This window comes from Eurosta solidaginis, chromosome 1, assembly GCF_040869045.1.
Source record: "Eurosta solidaginis isolate ZX-2024a chromosome 1, ASM4086904v1, whole genome shotgun sequence".
Lineage (NCBI taxonomy): Eukaryota > Metazoa > Arthropoda > Insecta > Diptera > Tephritidae > Eurosta > Eurosta solidaginis.
Genome location: NC_090319.1, coordinates 137,070,975 through 137,087,643, shown reverse-complemented (window position 1 = coordinate 137,087,643; position 16,669 = coordinate 137,070,975). Strand labels below are relative to the sequence as shown.

General features: G+C 40.6%; 1 long non-coding RNA gene across 1 annotated transcript in view; it reads left to right on the top strand.

Moving 5' to 3' along the window:
* Positions 1-15,658, top strand: part of LOC137236837 (uncharacterized) — a 29,594-nt gene extending 13,936 nt beyond the window's left edge. Inside the window, exons 3-4 of the long non-coding RNA XR_010948662.1 lie at positions 13,529-13,695; positions 13,766-15,658. This is a non-coding gene — a long non-coding RNA (uncharacterized lncRNA). The remainder of the gene's footprint in view (positions 1-13,528; positions 13,696-13,765) is intronic.
* Positions 15,659-16,669: the final 1,011 nt, after the last annotated feature.

Sequence of the window (16,669 nt, the reverse complement as noted above, 5' to 3'; positions counted from 1 at the left end):
TCTCAATTTGAACGACAAATATCTTTTTAACATTTTTTTCCATTTTGGTTTTGTCAAGCCTCTTGCGAGAAGTACGATAAAAATTCCGTTTGATCTCTAAATAAAATCTTATCATATACAGTCCACTTTCGAAAACCATTCATCATCGAGCTGTGGCGCAGACCCGGAAATAAACAATCGGGATATAACGCAGCTAACTAAACTCATTGTTGAGTTCAACAACATCGTATTAAAATCTATCTATCAGAAGCGGCATCGCATCAGGATGCCAGCATACCAGTTCTTTCTCGGTTCTGTTGTCATTTCTATTTCTGCATCATTAATCATCCTAACAATATATCTTTTAAGATTACTAAAAGTGACTTTAATTACAGAAAATATTTTCGGGAATCAATTATCATCATCCACAAAATCATATCGGCTGGGATGGAAATTTAGCCATCAGAAATTCATCATTCAACCATCGATTTCTTCAAAGTTGTACAAACTACAACAATCACACTATCGAATTATACGTACCTATCATATTAACTTTAACTTTCAACCTGAAGATATTATTCAACTGTTTAGCCTTGCACAAGTGCAAGGGGCCGCCATGTTTAAGTGAGTTGTGCTCACTTAAATAGCAAATGATATTCCTGTCCTTAATTGAACTTTTTTCACCTAACCCCACCTGTGACTTGCGATCACTTCTCCAAGTGACTTGCGTTCACTTCACTAGTTATGACTTGCATTCATACAACCCTGGCGGTAGAGTAGACTGGAGTTGCCATCCAGTGCTTCCAGTCAACAGTGTTGGAATTGCTTTCCATCACTAATCTATGCTATAAATACAAGTGCAATGCATTAACTCGCTCTCTTGTTTACGTGGAACACTGAACACCAACCAGCAACCAGCATCATATACCTTTTTATAAAATTTGTATCGGATCATCAACTCTGGCGCGAGTACAACCATCATCATCTACGCCACATCCAACTCCAGGAGAAAAGCAAAGGAATTATTATCCCAAAATCGTAAGTTATATCTGTCAATATAAAAGCAACCGAGGTAGCCCTTGCGCTGCGGTACTCCCCTAACTAAATCTAACCCTTGCGCGGTCATCCCCACCCTTGCGTGACATTGGGTCTCGAACCCCACCTAGCCCTTGCGCGGCCGCAAGACGGATCAAAATCCCGAAGTATATCCTTCAAATTCACTATTCAAATTTCATCTCATAAAATTTTCGTTCCATTGTCGAATTAGTTATCTTTCCAGTTTATATATTTGCTGTGTGAAGTATCAGCGTTTAAGTTCCAATTGATAGCTTTAAGAGTTTAAATTCAATAAATGAATTAATATAGAAATACGCATTTGCGTCAATGCGTTAAACAAATATGTTTGTATATTAATAACTATATATTGTTGCAGAGTCAAAAATTAAAGAAAAAGGTTGAGAGTACAAATACGTATATTTTGTCAGTATCGGAACGAACTCACCGCTTTAGCCGCAGATATTTGTTGTCGTAATCGGGATGGCAGCAGGCCTATGTTCGCGGCCCTGCGGTTGTTGTTTTAGCTGGTATTGTTACGGCTGGTATTGTTGTAGCTGGTATGGTCGTAGCTGATATTGTTGCGGCTGGTATTGTTGTCTGTGGTGCCGCCTGTTGTTGCTATTGACAGTAGTGGCGGCAGGCCTATGTTCGGCGGCCCTGCTACGTTCGTTGCAACTGGTGGTTGTTGCGCTCGTGGTTGGCGCTTTCGAAGGGGTTGTGGTTGTACTGACGATGGTGATTGCTCGTTGTAATAGTAGGCACTGTTGGTGGTGGTTGGCGCGTTGTAATGGTTGTGGTTGCTCTGGCGATGGTGGTTGGCGCGTTTAGTTGGCGCTGTTGAAATGGTTGGGGTTGCTGGTGGTTGTGGTAAGTATGTGCGTTATCAACAATGATTGTTTCGCATTGATTTTGATAGCCAACGGGAGGATTGGTTCTGCGCCCCAGATCCCAATTGACACCTACTGTGGGTTGGATTTTATATAAGGTGCCACGATTTTCAAACTTTTGTTGATTTGTATGGGTAAAGGGGGTCCTAAAAATCACAAAATTATCATCGGCAGCTCTAGGAAACTCTTAGTTAATGAAATATAAGCTTTTTAATTTCCAAATTTAGTAAAATTTCAACTTAAGTCCTGCACTTAAAATTCGGGTCGCACATGTCGATAGCAGTATCAAAAGACACGTATTTGCGTCAAGATTCAGAATCCGAAAGCAGAAACTATATCTTTTATCTCGTTTAAAAGTTATTCGCGGAAAACACGTCGGTACTATTACCGCTTTTTTCGTTATTGTAATTAACTGCCTCAGAGTTTCTCTAATATACTGTACGCTGAGGCATGTTGGACCATATTTTGGCCGTATAATGCAAAGTATGGAGAGCACTGAATCGCCGTATGAAAATCACTTCACAAAACTGATAAAATCTCGGTATATGCTTATCCCAATCGGTATGGTCTGGTTTATCCTTCAGGAAAATTCTAATCTTCGAAACGATTTCTCTATTAACGTGTTCGGATGCCTTCGCTTGAGGAGAATATAACCCCGTCCTCACGTGCGTCACCCCGTAATTTACTAAAAATTGGTTCATTTCCTTCTAAATAAACTGTTTACCATTGTCACTATGAATAAATTCAGGGACCCCTACAGCTGGAAAAATGTCTGAAGCGAAGTAATTTATAACGTTAACAGTGGTGGCTCTCTGCATGGGCTTTAGCCAAACGTATTTTGAAGGATGGTCTAGTACTATAAAAAGAAATTGATTTCGCCGCTTAGATTTCGGATACAGCCCTAGGAAATCGCAATATAATCGCTGAAATGGCCTCTCGGATGCAAAGGTATTCTCTATATAGGCTGGACGTAGTCCCTGACGTCCTTAGCCTGCTGCGGCCAGAAGTACTTCTGCCTAACACGTTCTAAGGTTTTCTGCCACCCGCCATGGTAACTCGGGTTAGCGTCATGTGCTAATCTCACTGCTTCCTCAGTCAACCCTTTCGGCAACCACAAACGCCACAACGAGTCTTCTTCCCCTTCCACCCCCTTACGAAATTTAACTCTTCAAAATTACCCCGTCCACCACTCGTAAATCCGGAAGCGATTCCTCGTTTTCGGCGACGGTCCGAATCAAGTCTAAATATTCGTTGCTGCTAAATTCGGGAGAGACTAAATCTATTTCCCCTGGTGTGGTAGTAAAAGTCAACTCATCGGCATCAAACCGCGAAAGCGCATCTGGTACTACATTCAGGGTGCCCTTACGATGTTCCATTTTAAAGTCGTATCTTTGCAGTAAGAGCAACCACCTCGCCAACCTCCCGCTAAAGTCCTTTTGGGTCATTAACCACTTGAGACTGGAGTGGTCCGTGATAATCCGAAACGGTAATCCTTCAACATAGGGTCGGAAACGCTTCACGCTGATTATGGCGGCGAGACATTCCAGCTCGGTTACCGTATAACTTCGTTGAGCATTATTCAGCTTTTTCGACACGAACGCGATTGGATGCTCAGCGCACTCGTCATCGACCTGGAACAACACTCCCCCAACATCTATTTTAGACGCGTCGCATTGGATTACGAATTCTCTGGAAAAATCAGGTTGGGCCAAGACAGGAGCGGAACTCAAAGCTACTTTTAGTTTTTCGAAGGCCTCTATAGCTTCAGAGGTAAGCTTGAACGGGCCTGATGACTTACGGAGACAGTCCTGCGGAGAGGACCTGCCAAGTCAGCAAAGTTGTAATAAAACGCCCTGTACCAATTCGCCATGCCCACAAATCTACGCACTTGCCGAGGGGATTTAGGGATCGGGAAGTTTTGCATTGCTTCTATTTTTCCCGGATCCACTTTCAAACACCCGCTGCCTATCAAGTACCCTAAGTATCGTATTTCTTTCTGACAAAATTTACTTTTCTTTACGTTTATTGTCAGACCTGCGTCTCTCAAACATTTGGCCACTTCCGCTAGCAATTTCAGGTGGTCTTCAAAATTAGTGCTACATACCATTAGGTCGTCCAGGTAGACAAAGACTTTCTCTCGCAGACGCGAAGGAATTGCCTTGTCCATCAGCCTACTCATAGTCTGCGGTCCATTGCACAGACCAAATGGCATTACCTTGAAGTGGTACAGAGGCCTCCCCGGAACTGCGAATGCTGTTTTTTCCTTGGTGGAATCTGTCAATTTGATCTGGAAGAACGCGTCCTTCAGATCAATGCCACTAATAAAATGCGTATGTTTCAGTCTGCTCAATAAGCCGTTGATAGGGGGTATGAGTCTTCTTAGTCACCGCGTTGACCTTCCTCGAATCTATGCACAGCCTAACTTTACCTGGTTTCCGGACCAGTACTACAGGACTACACCACGGAGAGTTTGATTTTTCTATAACTCCTAATTCGAGTAACCTGTCTAGTTCGCTAAAAGCTTCGGCTTGCCTCGGTGGCGAAAGAGGGAAATGTTTGCTTTTTATGGGAACGGCATCACCGGTATCAATGTGATGCTCCACTAACTTAGTTTGCCCTAGGCCTAACTTCTTGTACGAAGGAAACGTCTCGATGACCTTTTGCAATTCTAATTTCCGGGCTGGTGACGATTCATGGAGGTTAAGTTCTTCTTCCTTTTCAAGTCTAATCTCTATGCACTCTACGCTTGGGAATATTTCGGGAGCTAACGCAAATGCTCTCCAAAAATCTACCCCGAAGTAGGCTTCTTGGAGCAGTGAAGGGACAAGGTAAAAACGAATAACCTTTGTGGTATTCTTGAAGATGACCGGTAGAGACACTGAGCCTAACATTTTTTGTTTGCGGCCACCCGCGGTATATACGAATACATGTAAGGGCTGATAATCGAAGCCTTTATCCTTCAGGAATTCTACCCCATTTTTCCCCAAGATGGAAACGTTGGCTCCCGAGTCCAACAACCCTACAATAAAGCTATCTTTAATTTTTGCCTTTACAAGAGGCCTTTCATCCTCTGTAAGCGTTAACGTGGTGGCTTGCAGCAGTCTACGCTGCTGTACTCTCCTGTGGTATCTTTTCCTGCACTTCAAAATATTTTCTGATACCGGGTATTGTTCAAAAATGCCATTTCTTATATGTTTGTACCTATGTTCCCTTTCTTCTAGGTTTGGTGAAAAATGCGTTTGGCAAGCGGCATCCCTGTGCTGGCGTCGTAAAATTTTGATCGGCTCGCCCACTTGACTCTCGGATTCAGAACTATTGGAATTATCCGTACTGTCCGCGAAGGTTATTATCACATTCGAGGGTTCTTCCGCCAGGGTACTACTGCACCTCGGAAGCTCACCACCTCCGTGCAGAGATTCACCCTCTGGTTCGGTGCACTGGACGACGCCTCGGGCACCGGCTGGTGTGGGAGCTATGAAGCCGAACGAGGTTCCCCCGCCTTCTCGCTCGGGTACTGGTTTCCCTGCCTACGATGGTCCCTAGTACATTTAGGAGTAAATACACTCTTATACCCATATCTAAAACAAAAAATTCTTAATGGGTTCCTCACAGTATATAAAGGAGTGGCCCATTGCCTGGCAATTCCAGCGTTGGATTCCCGAATAGTCCGGTCTCCTGCTGCGTCGATATTGCAGTGCCTCTATCTGCGGATCCACTTCACCATCCTCGCCTTCCATCCTCATGTCCGGGATTGTCACGCGTGCTTCGTTTACATGCCGTCCTGGGTAAGTGGCTCCCAACAGCTTGCTTTCCTTCAGCACTTCTTCGCCTCTGCGTGCTACATCGCGTAGATCATGAAGGGTCCTTACATCTGCGTTGAAAAGCATCAGCTTAAGGCTACTGTTGACGTTCCTTTTTATAATGTCAATCAGCAATGCCTCTGACATGGGTTCTCTTAAGCGCGCGTTCAAGGCGATTATGTCCGTGTGGAATACGTCATAGCACTCACTTGCTTTTTGCTTCCGCATCGGGATCTCCATCATGATCTCGTGGTCAGTTTTTAAAGTACCGAACTCTCTTTTTAAGGAGTAGCACAAAAAGGCATATGTCGCATTTGGGTTTTGTTTCGTGAACAGCCAGTACCATTCTTCGGCCCGCCCAGAAAGAAATAGGTGGAAACTAGCCATTATTTGTTCGACCGTGCATTGTGTGACTTCACACAAGGTGTTAAGTTAAAAAAGAAAATCTGCCACGCTTCCAGCGCCGTCGAACGAGATTTTCCCCTCCTGCGGTTTCACTACTATGCTGCTCGGAGCAGGGTACACCGGTGGTGCTACTGTTGGAAGTGGGTTACGGTCCATTCTATTCGCGTTCCGGTTCTGATTTATTGATTGCTGCACAGATTCGAAGGCGGCGTTGAGCTGGTCCATATTGTTTCTGATTGACCCCATCTCCCTCCGCATCTCTTCCTGCGAGGTCCTGAACAGCTGGTGTAATACTTCCACCCACGAGTCCCCACGAGGAGCTTCGCTAGGGATCCCTGGAGCATTCGTCCGGTCACTTGCAGCTTCTCTTATATTTCCCGTTCCATAATTTAGTGGTAAAGCACCAGCGCCATCCGGTGCGTAGGTCGACACATTGGTCATTAGCCCCGAGATATCATGCGCATTTAGCAGGGGCGCGTTCAGGTCCGAGCCGGCGTCCATCCTAACGGGGTCACCATACTGGCCACCTACTGGCGTATGCATCACCAGGGGACGCTTGGTCTTTGAAAAAGCCCCCCTATTATTTCCGCCCTGGTTCTGGTGCCCTCTGAAGTTCCCCGCACTACCGAACGGAGTATTCCGGCCCGGGTGCCCAAAGGACTGGTAACGCGACGTTATAATTCGAAAAAAAAAAAAAATTTATTTGTTAGGTCGTAGTTTGTCAAATCCTAGTATTCAAAAAAAAAAACTTTTATTTACTACCAAACGTAAGGCCGTTAGGGGTTAGGAAAAAGGTCTGAATTCACCCCCCTTCCACCCTACATTCTAGACGAAAAAATTATATATAGGTATAAAAAAAGTGCGCGAGGAAATACCAAAAAAAAACTCGCAAGGATAAATACTAAAATAGATAGCCGTATCTAACGGAAAAAAGTCAAAGCTGCAAAAAAAATTATTAGTTATATATGTTTTGTATAATCAATGGGAATGCTGATGGGTCGATTCCTCCAGAAGGCACAGGGTAGAGGCAAAAGAAAAACACAAATCCATTCATACTTGTCCCTAGTGCACCGAACCGCAATGCGTGGGGGTCTTAAGGCCCCCCTCCGAGACTGCTTGGGGCCACTAGGTTCGCTCCAGGCACACACGAGTTGGTCTCAACACGCCCAGCCGCAACGCAGGGGCAGTCTCCAGGGGCTCGCCCCTGGGACTGGTTGGGGGTGTTAAGGCCTCCCGTTCATTCACACTGTACACCCCTCCTGCCTCCGCCGCAATAGGTGGAGCGGTTTCGGAGCCGCTCCCCCAGTCCGGTGGGACAGAAAAGGGTGCCTCTGTGGATCCCAGCTCACTCCGTCATAATCCAGGTTGTATTCGGTGCTACCACCTGAGACGTAGGATGAGCTGGGGTCCTTACAATTCACACACACAGTCGTACCTGACGACACAAATTCGGCTGAAACAAGAAAACTAAAAAAAATTTAGACAAAAAAAAAACCCAATTTAGCGGACAAAATACTTCCACTGCCGAATACGGACAACTTCCGGGAAAATAAAAAAGCCCAATTACCAAAAAAACTAAGTGCGTGCAGCACCGGGTGAATACAAAAATCCGGAGGACTGACGTGAAGTCCCGTGGCTCCTTCGGCCACTGACCCCGATGACCAGTCCGGACAACCCGATCCATCACCCATTCCACCGCAACGCAGGTGGCTGCTCCTGCGGCTGCTCACCTCGGACTGGTGGAATGGTCATCATCACACGTTGCCCGCACTGACTACAGAGACCAGCGCCTCGGTTGCCACGTTGGGAGCCATCTGTTATGGATTCGCATTTTCTACGGATCAGCAAGGAAGGCAGTCGGCATGATCTGGTGGTGCACAGTGGCTAGTCATGTCGGCTGGTCGGGGTCCTTGCCAACCTTACTGTTCCTGCGCCATAACAAAAAAGTTCCTACCATGCCTATTCAAATCAACTGACAAAAAAGCGCAGAGACGACTCGAAACGCTTTAAATTCACATTAAAAAAACATCCGGCCGAACCGGATGTCACGGACGGACCGTTACAACATTCAAAATTTTAAAAATTCAAAAAAGAAATTCAAAAAAAATCTAGCGCAAAAAAAAGACGAAACTAACCGAACCGGAAATGATCATTTACTAACTGTTAGAAATTAAAATACAAAAAAAACGCTGAAAATTAAAATAAATAAAAGCTGAAAATAGAAATGAAAGGAAAGGGCCGAATATATTTAGGGGACGGCGCGGGTGTTGTTGCGACGCCCGGTGCTTGTCCCACCCTCAAAACCAAGGCCATCGACGCACCTAATTTTCGGTGACCCCTTACCTGTATGACCTAGTGCCTTCTAAATCAAAAAAACTGCAAGCATTCCCATTAGTACAATATTTTTATTGACAAGTCATTATATAAACGAAAAAAACTGAATTAATACTAGGCAAAACTCGAGAGATTACAGCTAACTAATGTTAAATCTTCCAAAATCACGATCAAAAGAGACAGAGGCTTGCTTATCATTGAAAGTTAATTTGGCTTTTATAGCTTAATTGTATCTCCTGTTAATGAGGATAATAAAAGAAAACTGAGTCTGTTTAGATGTTGATTTTGTAATATAATATTCCTTACAAACGTTCTGATGTAACACCTAGATATATTAATTCAAAGAGTTAGGTACTCAGATGTTACATACATCAATTTTGCAATTCAAATTGATAGAACGAAAACTGAGGTCATCTTGATACAACTGTGATCATGCTAGTTCGAAAGTTTGTTTTCAAAATAATAGTCTGAAGACAGTTGACTTGAAGTCGAAAATAACAGATCCTGTCGCTTCGATTGCTGCACGATTAGTCTACATTGGTCAACTTGAAAATCAACTAAATTCTTCTTTTGGTTCCCTTTTTTTTGAACTTAGTGTAAAAGCGTTTAAATGTTACTGCCAATGCAATTTGTAAGTTTGTTGCTAACTGGTTGGAGCGAGGTAAAAAAAAACTTTCTAGAACATTGATCAAAGTTAGATCAATTGGCCAACTACTTGTAATCTCCTCACCTACTATACAAATTTACTTATCCCAACTACATTGTATATCTGTGTTGCTATTGTTCTGCACAACACTGTAGGTGCTTGTGACCCTTGCACTTATCTGGAATCTGGCCGAAATACCTACTCCAAAAAAAATTTATTGGTTGCTAAGTTAGAGGAAGGCCCTAGAAGTAACCAGTAAGAGGGGGAGGGGTACATTTAGAAAAAAAAATTGTGGTATTTTATTTTAGTTTGTTTTACTGTAGTTTATTTTATTTTATTCTGTTTTATTTGAGTTTTACTTCTTTTCTTTATTTTATTTATGTTAGGTTATTTCCTTTTAGTCTATTTTATTTCAATTAATTTATTTTAGTTTAGCTAACTTTATTTTAATTTAATATTCATTTTTGTTTAATTTTGCCATTACTTTCATTTGAACATATTTCCCCCCTTTTTTTTCCTTTTCCCAGCTATAACCATTTCCTTGCCTGATTTCAATAATTTATATTTTTATCAAAAAGTTTTTATGTTAATTTAGCAAAATTTCGCAAACGGTAAGAGCCTGTATACACCTACAAATTCATTCTTCTCTAAAGTACCTATTCATCCATGATTTAAACTAACATTTACGTATGCTTACCTATGTAGTAGGCAGTGCGTCAATCGCGCAGACCTATTTATACGGTTCACTAGATAACTTAATAACCAAGTTAACGTTTATAACGCACATAGTGTATAGTTTAAATTTTTTTGTAATATTTTTTTTTTGTATTCCTAGTAAATATATTCAAGTAAAACGTAAACTTTTAAATCTATAGTAAATCATACTCATTAAAGAAATTGTTTTACATATTTAAGTAAAACGTAAACTTTTAAATCTATAGTAAATCATACTCATTAAAGAAATTGTTTTACATTTAACAGTCAGTTTTGGTATTGTTTTGTTCTTTTTTTGTTTTTTTTTTTTCTTCTTGCTTCTAAATTAATTAAACTTCTTTAACTTTACTTTACGTAACGTTTACATTTTTAACTTTGCAACAAGTGGAGTTGTTGCAGAGTCAAAAATGGAAGAAAAAGGTTGAGAGTACAAATTCGTATATTTTGTTAGTATCGGAACGAACTCACCACTTTAACCGGAGATATTTTTTGTCGTAATCGGGATGGCAGCAGGCCTATGTTCGCGGCCCTGCGGTTGTTGTTGTAGCTGGTATTGTTACGGCTGGTATTGTTGTAGCTGGTGTGATCGTAGCTGATATTGTTGCGGCTGGTATTGTTGTCTGTGGTGCCGCCTGTTGTTGCTATTGACAGTAGTGGCGGCAGACCTATGTTCGGCGGCCCTGCTACGTACGTTGCAACTGGTGGTGGTGGTACATCTGGTGGTTGTTGCGCTCGTGGTTGGCGCTATCGAAGGGGTTGTGGTTGTACTGACGATGGTGATTGCTCGTTGTAATAGTAGGCGCTGTTGGTGGTGGTTGGCGCGTTGTAATGATTGTGGTTGCTCTGGCGATGGTGGTTGGCGCGTTTGGTTGGCGCTGTTGAAATCGTTGGGGTTGCTGGTGGTTGTGGTAAGTATGTGCGTTATCAACAATGATTGTGTCGCATTGATTTTGATAGCAAACGGGAGGATTGGTTCTACGCTCCAGATCTCAATTGACACCTACTGTTTTCAGGCGATGTATAGGCGATGTCTGGATTTCAGGCATGGCGCGACAGGGACGAAGCTTGATAGGTCGAATGCCTCAATATAATGGACGAATTCTTATCAAAATCGGTTCGCATGTCCAGGTTGCCGATTAAAATTATTTAAGTGATCCTCGAAAATATCTTCTGCGTACGGTCATCCTTGCCCAGCTTTTGCAAAATGCTTTTACCAACTAGTAGCCAAATAAGTGAAACACACAAGAATTGGAAAACGGTAGTGCCTGCGTTGTTTTATCAGCTGTAGCAAAATGTGTGAATCAATATGAAATTGAAAAATTGTAGTGCATGCGTTGTTTCATCAGCTTGTAGCAAAATGAGTGAGTCACATATGAAATTGAAAAATTGTAGTGCATGCGATGTCTTATAAGCTTGTAACAAAATGTGTGAATCAATATGAAATTGAAAAATTGTAGTGCAAGCGTTGTTTCATCAGCTTCTAGCAAAATGAATGTGTCACATATGAAATTGAAAAATTGTAGTGCATGCGATGTCTCATCAGCTTGTAACAAAATGTGTGAATCAATATGAAATTGTAGTGCATGCGTTGTTTCATCAGCTTGTAGCAAAATGAGTGAATCAATATGAAATTGAAAAATTTCAGTTGCACATCACTTGTTTGTGCAGATCACCATAACCATGGAAGCGCACCATCCATGTCTTGGTCAAATCCACCACTTATTCGTGAAATTATTTTAGCATTCTCAGCATAATCTTTCTATGTGTTAGGTTGCTGTTTCCAATGCCACTTACACGCAAAAAAATTAGCTTGACCACTTAATTGCACCTTACTTGAATTTTTGCCTCAGCATTGGCAGTACCAGGAAAAAAACCAACCTCTCTCGAGTCCAATCCAGCAGAAAAAGAAAAAAACAAGCCCGCTTCCGTATATGGTTCCGCTATCTAGATCCACCGATCAATCGATACTTCGATGTTTTTATCGGTTCGTTTAACCCACGTGTTGGCTCATGTCCCTGTCACACATACCATGTTCCAATTTTAAAGTCGTCGTGTTGATGATAGGCGTATGGGATTTAGGGGAAGCAACTTTTGTGTCGTGAGAGAATAGTAACTACCAAGGTGTTGATTATGTTTTACTTTTGCCATCTCTTTGTGGCAATCTTTATACCAGTGAAAATACAAAAAAACACAGAACCAGCTGATGAGATGAATTACCGAGCAAAGTGTTTAACCACCCCAGGCAACCATGAGTGAGGGTGAATCCTAGCCCTTTTCCTATCCTCAGCCAACTGGTACGTTCCAAGGGTGACTCTCCCAAGTGGACCATAGCATACGTTTGTCAATTGCTTGATTAAAGGAGGTCCTTATAAACCGACAGAGCAATTTCTTGATAAATTGGCTACAAGTCCACATTTTTTATTTATTGTATAATTTAGGAGGGAATTGCAAAACCATTTTTTAGGGAGAACATTACCCTGTAGCTCTGCAGGTTAACCACTAGTTATGAGAGCGTTTTTACCCGTTGAACCAGGGGTCACCTAAGGGCAGCCCCGCCTATACACATTCTGTGCCCTTTTAGCATTGACATAGATGCGCAGACTTTGGAGGTACACTTTTTCTCAACATACCTTGAGAAATATCCACTGTAGGGGCATGATCATAAGGCCGAGCTACAGCAACAGGATTTTTCGTGTAGATTTTTCATAATCCACTATTTTTCAATCAAATTGCATTCTTTACTGTATTCTCAAGCGATATATATGCACATAAATCGTGTTTAAGCATTATATTATTGTCTCAGATGACCATTGCGTTTTCATCCTAACAGAAATTTCCAACTCGAAAACCACAATTTCGCCATAAACAGTAACGGTATGGCAACGCTTCTTGTAAAACAACAAACATTATGAAACTTCAAAAATCCCCAAATACGTCAAAAAAAATTTGAGTGGAACTACCTTCTTGTTTGCGTCATGGGCATACCTACCGCGGGTATACTATAAGCCCTCTAACCCACTGGAGCCATGAGAAGCGTGTGTGCACTTTGGGTGTCCCAAGGCAAGTTCCGTCGTGCCTGGTGTTGCTGAGTGAGCGGGCAGGTAGCAGGGTGCAACAAATGCACCTTTCAGGAGAATACACTTGCTGAGCCCAGAAAATCGGGGAAAATTAGATATACAGGTGAGATGCAGCAAACGATCATATGATCAACTTGGAAACAACCAAGCTTTTATTTTCCTGTCCAGCACGGAACTGGTGCTCGGCACTGCTGCTAAGGAAGGATAAGCGTAGTCATATCAATTCGTTCCCGGATTTCTCGGGGATAGCAGTTTTAGCTGTACTTTGCCCTTTTCAATTTGAACATCCATTCAAGAACTTCGCATAATAGATTAAACAGTCATCTTTATTTATTTGTTTTTGTAGCACGTCTAATTTACTTCGTAATATCAATTATTGTCTCTTGTTATAATTTTATATTCTCTATGAATGCAACAGCAAAGTACCTTTGGGTACCCCTGCCATCGCATGGTGGAGGTTCACTTGAAGTTACTTTACCAGGTCCTGATTCTAGTTATCTGAAATTTCTCTTGTGCCTTTGGCCTTTCAGAAAAGAGCTAATTGTGGAGCCCTATTTATAGAACACTTTTCGGCTTATATTAAAAACTTTTAATCTATTCTTACTGATATAAGGTTATTTTTCATTCTAGGTAATTTGATTTTGACGATGTGCGCATAGCAATATCCCAAATATTCCAGCTGTGGCTGTAAGAACATACATTTGCTCAAACTTTGTTGAGCACATCCAGTACCTACGTTTATTCAAGGAGGAACACCACACTACTTTCAAGGGGATGTAGCCGCCGATCACGTTGTTGTAAGAGCTTATTTTAAATATGTTATTCATAAACACTGATTCTGATATTTTATTTTGGTTTTTACTTTAGAGTCAACCGGTTATATAAGAGATGTCAGCTATGCCTGTAACTTAAGCGCCTTCAGATGTAATAGTTACCGCGGACGCGGTTGTGGGAGTAGTTCACTACGTGGAGATTACACTAATCAACGACTTTCAATATCGGAAGGTTTTCCAGCACCATAAGAACACCAACAATAAATTTTGTACAACAAACGTTAACACCACATCAGCAGCCATCAACAACAACAACAATCGCATCAAGTTGAAACTTCTAATCAATTAATGACCAGTGAACCACCAACATATCCGCAATATGCGCATCCATCAACAGCAACATATGTCACCTACTTTGCAACACAAAATCCAATGCTTCATCCAGCGTCAGCTGCATAACAAGCCACTGGTACACCGTTATATGTTTCACATATGCAACATATGTATGCGAATGAACATCAGGTGTGAAATTATAAGTGGTCCATTTGTTTATTCGCCCGAATATCAATATATACCCGGTGAAGATGTCCAAGGCCATTCTGATTCTAATACTGATAAAGGCGAACTATTTTATTATATATTATATATATATATATTATATTATTATATATATTATTTAAAAACTCAAACAGACTTTACGAAAAAAGTTGATAATGGTATTAATTCTAGTACGGATAGTGAAGAATTTAAACCTAGGAATAAAACTAAACTTCATAAAAACTTAACGGGAGATGACGATGTTTCTAATTTCAATACTAATGAAGCTGAACCTTTGATAAATATGAAGCTTAAAACAGAGTTATCAAAAAATGACGATGATAATAATGATGTTGATGCCAAGTCCAATGTTGAAAATGATGAAAATTATGAAAGAGAATCTGAAAATAGTATGAGTGTGGATTATAACCTGAAGCAAAACTGTCTGATCCGGTACGACCAGAATTAGATGTTAAGAAAAGAGCCTACATAAAGAGTGCTAAGTATATTTATGGAAAATTTATCATGAGACAATGCCCAATGTATGAATTTCAATTCAATTCAGCACATTGTTGGAAAAAGCATCTAAACTTTATGCATCGTCTACAGAAACCAGAACATTTACGGTTTAAATATAACGAACATGGTGCAAAATGTAAATTTTGTGATTTTCAATCAGCTACATAAAGCTTCAACAAATTATTGGACCATGAGATTTCTCATATGGCCAATAGTCATTATTTAAAATGTAATTATGCGATTGGAATACTAAAATACAATCAAGTATGAATTTTCATTTACGTGCACAACACGCTCAAACAATTGATGTAACAACGAAAAGTTTAGAATTAACTGTTTGTCCATATTGTAATCAAGAATATGCATCACAATGGTATTTACGCAAACACTTAATACAGGAACATAAGAAAACAGTGGATAAAAGAACATCTTTTCTATTTTTAGAATGTGGTGAAGAATTTAGAACAAATACAAGTTTACGTGTACATGTTTACGAAAATTTTGCTCATTGTACACCACAAGATTTGAACGGAAAGATCTTGAGGGTATGGTTACACCTATGTGGCATCTACAAGGTATTTATAATGACTAGTATGGAATGAATCCGGATATGGAAGAAAACGGAGGTGACAAAATTAATCACCATGCTTCTTTGGATTCTGGTGATACTCCTGACATGCTTCCTAATTTCGCTAAGTCTGATCTTACTATACCTACCAAACTAAAATAACTGCAAACTGATGATGAGCAACACTACCAGCGCAGGAAAAATAAGAACTTCAAAACAAGGTTTCGGAAAGGGCACGACTATGAATAGAGGTTAATGTATTTATATAGTTTATAAATATAAAAATGCACATATGTAAAAATTACTAGAATAATAGGACATGATTTTAACTGTAAAAACCATTTTAAACATGCATTATTTATTAATTAAATATTATTTAAACAAAAAGGACGCGTTTCATTCATATAACAAGCGAATTGACAGAAGGTAACCGGTACGGGTAACGGATAGACCAGTTACCCGTGTTGTTGTTGTTGCATATGTTTTGGTTAGCGATAACGAAAACATACCTAATGAAGTAGCTTAAAAATGTAAATAACATCGGGCGAGGAGGAATGTCGAAAACACAATAGGTAAGAGCGAGAAAGCGAGTCACACGTACACTATTTTGAGAGAGCGCGTGAGTTACCTTTTTCACGACAGCAATGTAAAAGTCATTAAGACGATAATTGGTGAACAAGTTGGTGACGATTAAGTAATCGATTAGGTAACGGGTACCTGTCTTGTAAGGTGGCAGAACCAGAATTTAAGTAGGAATAATGAAGACAAACAAAAAACCGCTATGATGGCTGAATGGTTATAGCAGCGGCGCTTAAACGTTGCCGATGAAGGAATTTAGCAGTTCCCGTATGGATCTATACAACGAGCTTTGGCAGTTGTCTAAATTTTTGTTTCTTCTATTCTAATTTAATAATTTTTTTCAATTAAGAAAAAATTTATCATAACAATAATAATGATAAAATAATTATTGTTAGGCCTTGAGCTCGATTCAAACCCGCGATCTTACAATTCAGTAGGCTGATATAACAACAAAAATTGTTAATACATCCCTGAGCACGGGGAAAAAGTGTCAATAAAATATGACTCTATGGCATCATTGCCATCAAAAAAGTCCAGTTTTCACATGCATTCTGCAAAAGATGTCGCAATGCTGTGAATATCAATTGGCAGAACCATAATTGAAGTAGGAATAATGAAGATAAACAAAAAAACCGCTGTGATGGCTGAATGGTTATAGCAGCGGCGCCTAAACGTTGCCGATGAAGGAATTTAGCAGTTCCCGAAATGGATCTATACAACGAGCTTTGGCAGTTGTCTAAATTTTTTCTTTCTTCTATTCTAATTTAATAACTTTTTCAATTAAAAAAAATTTAT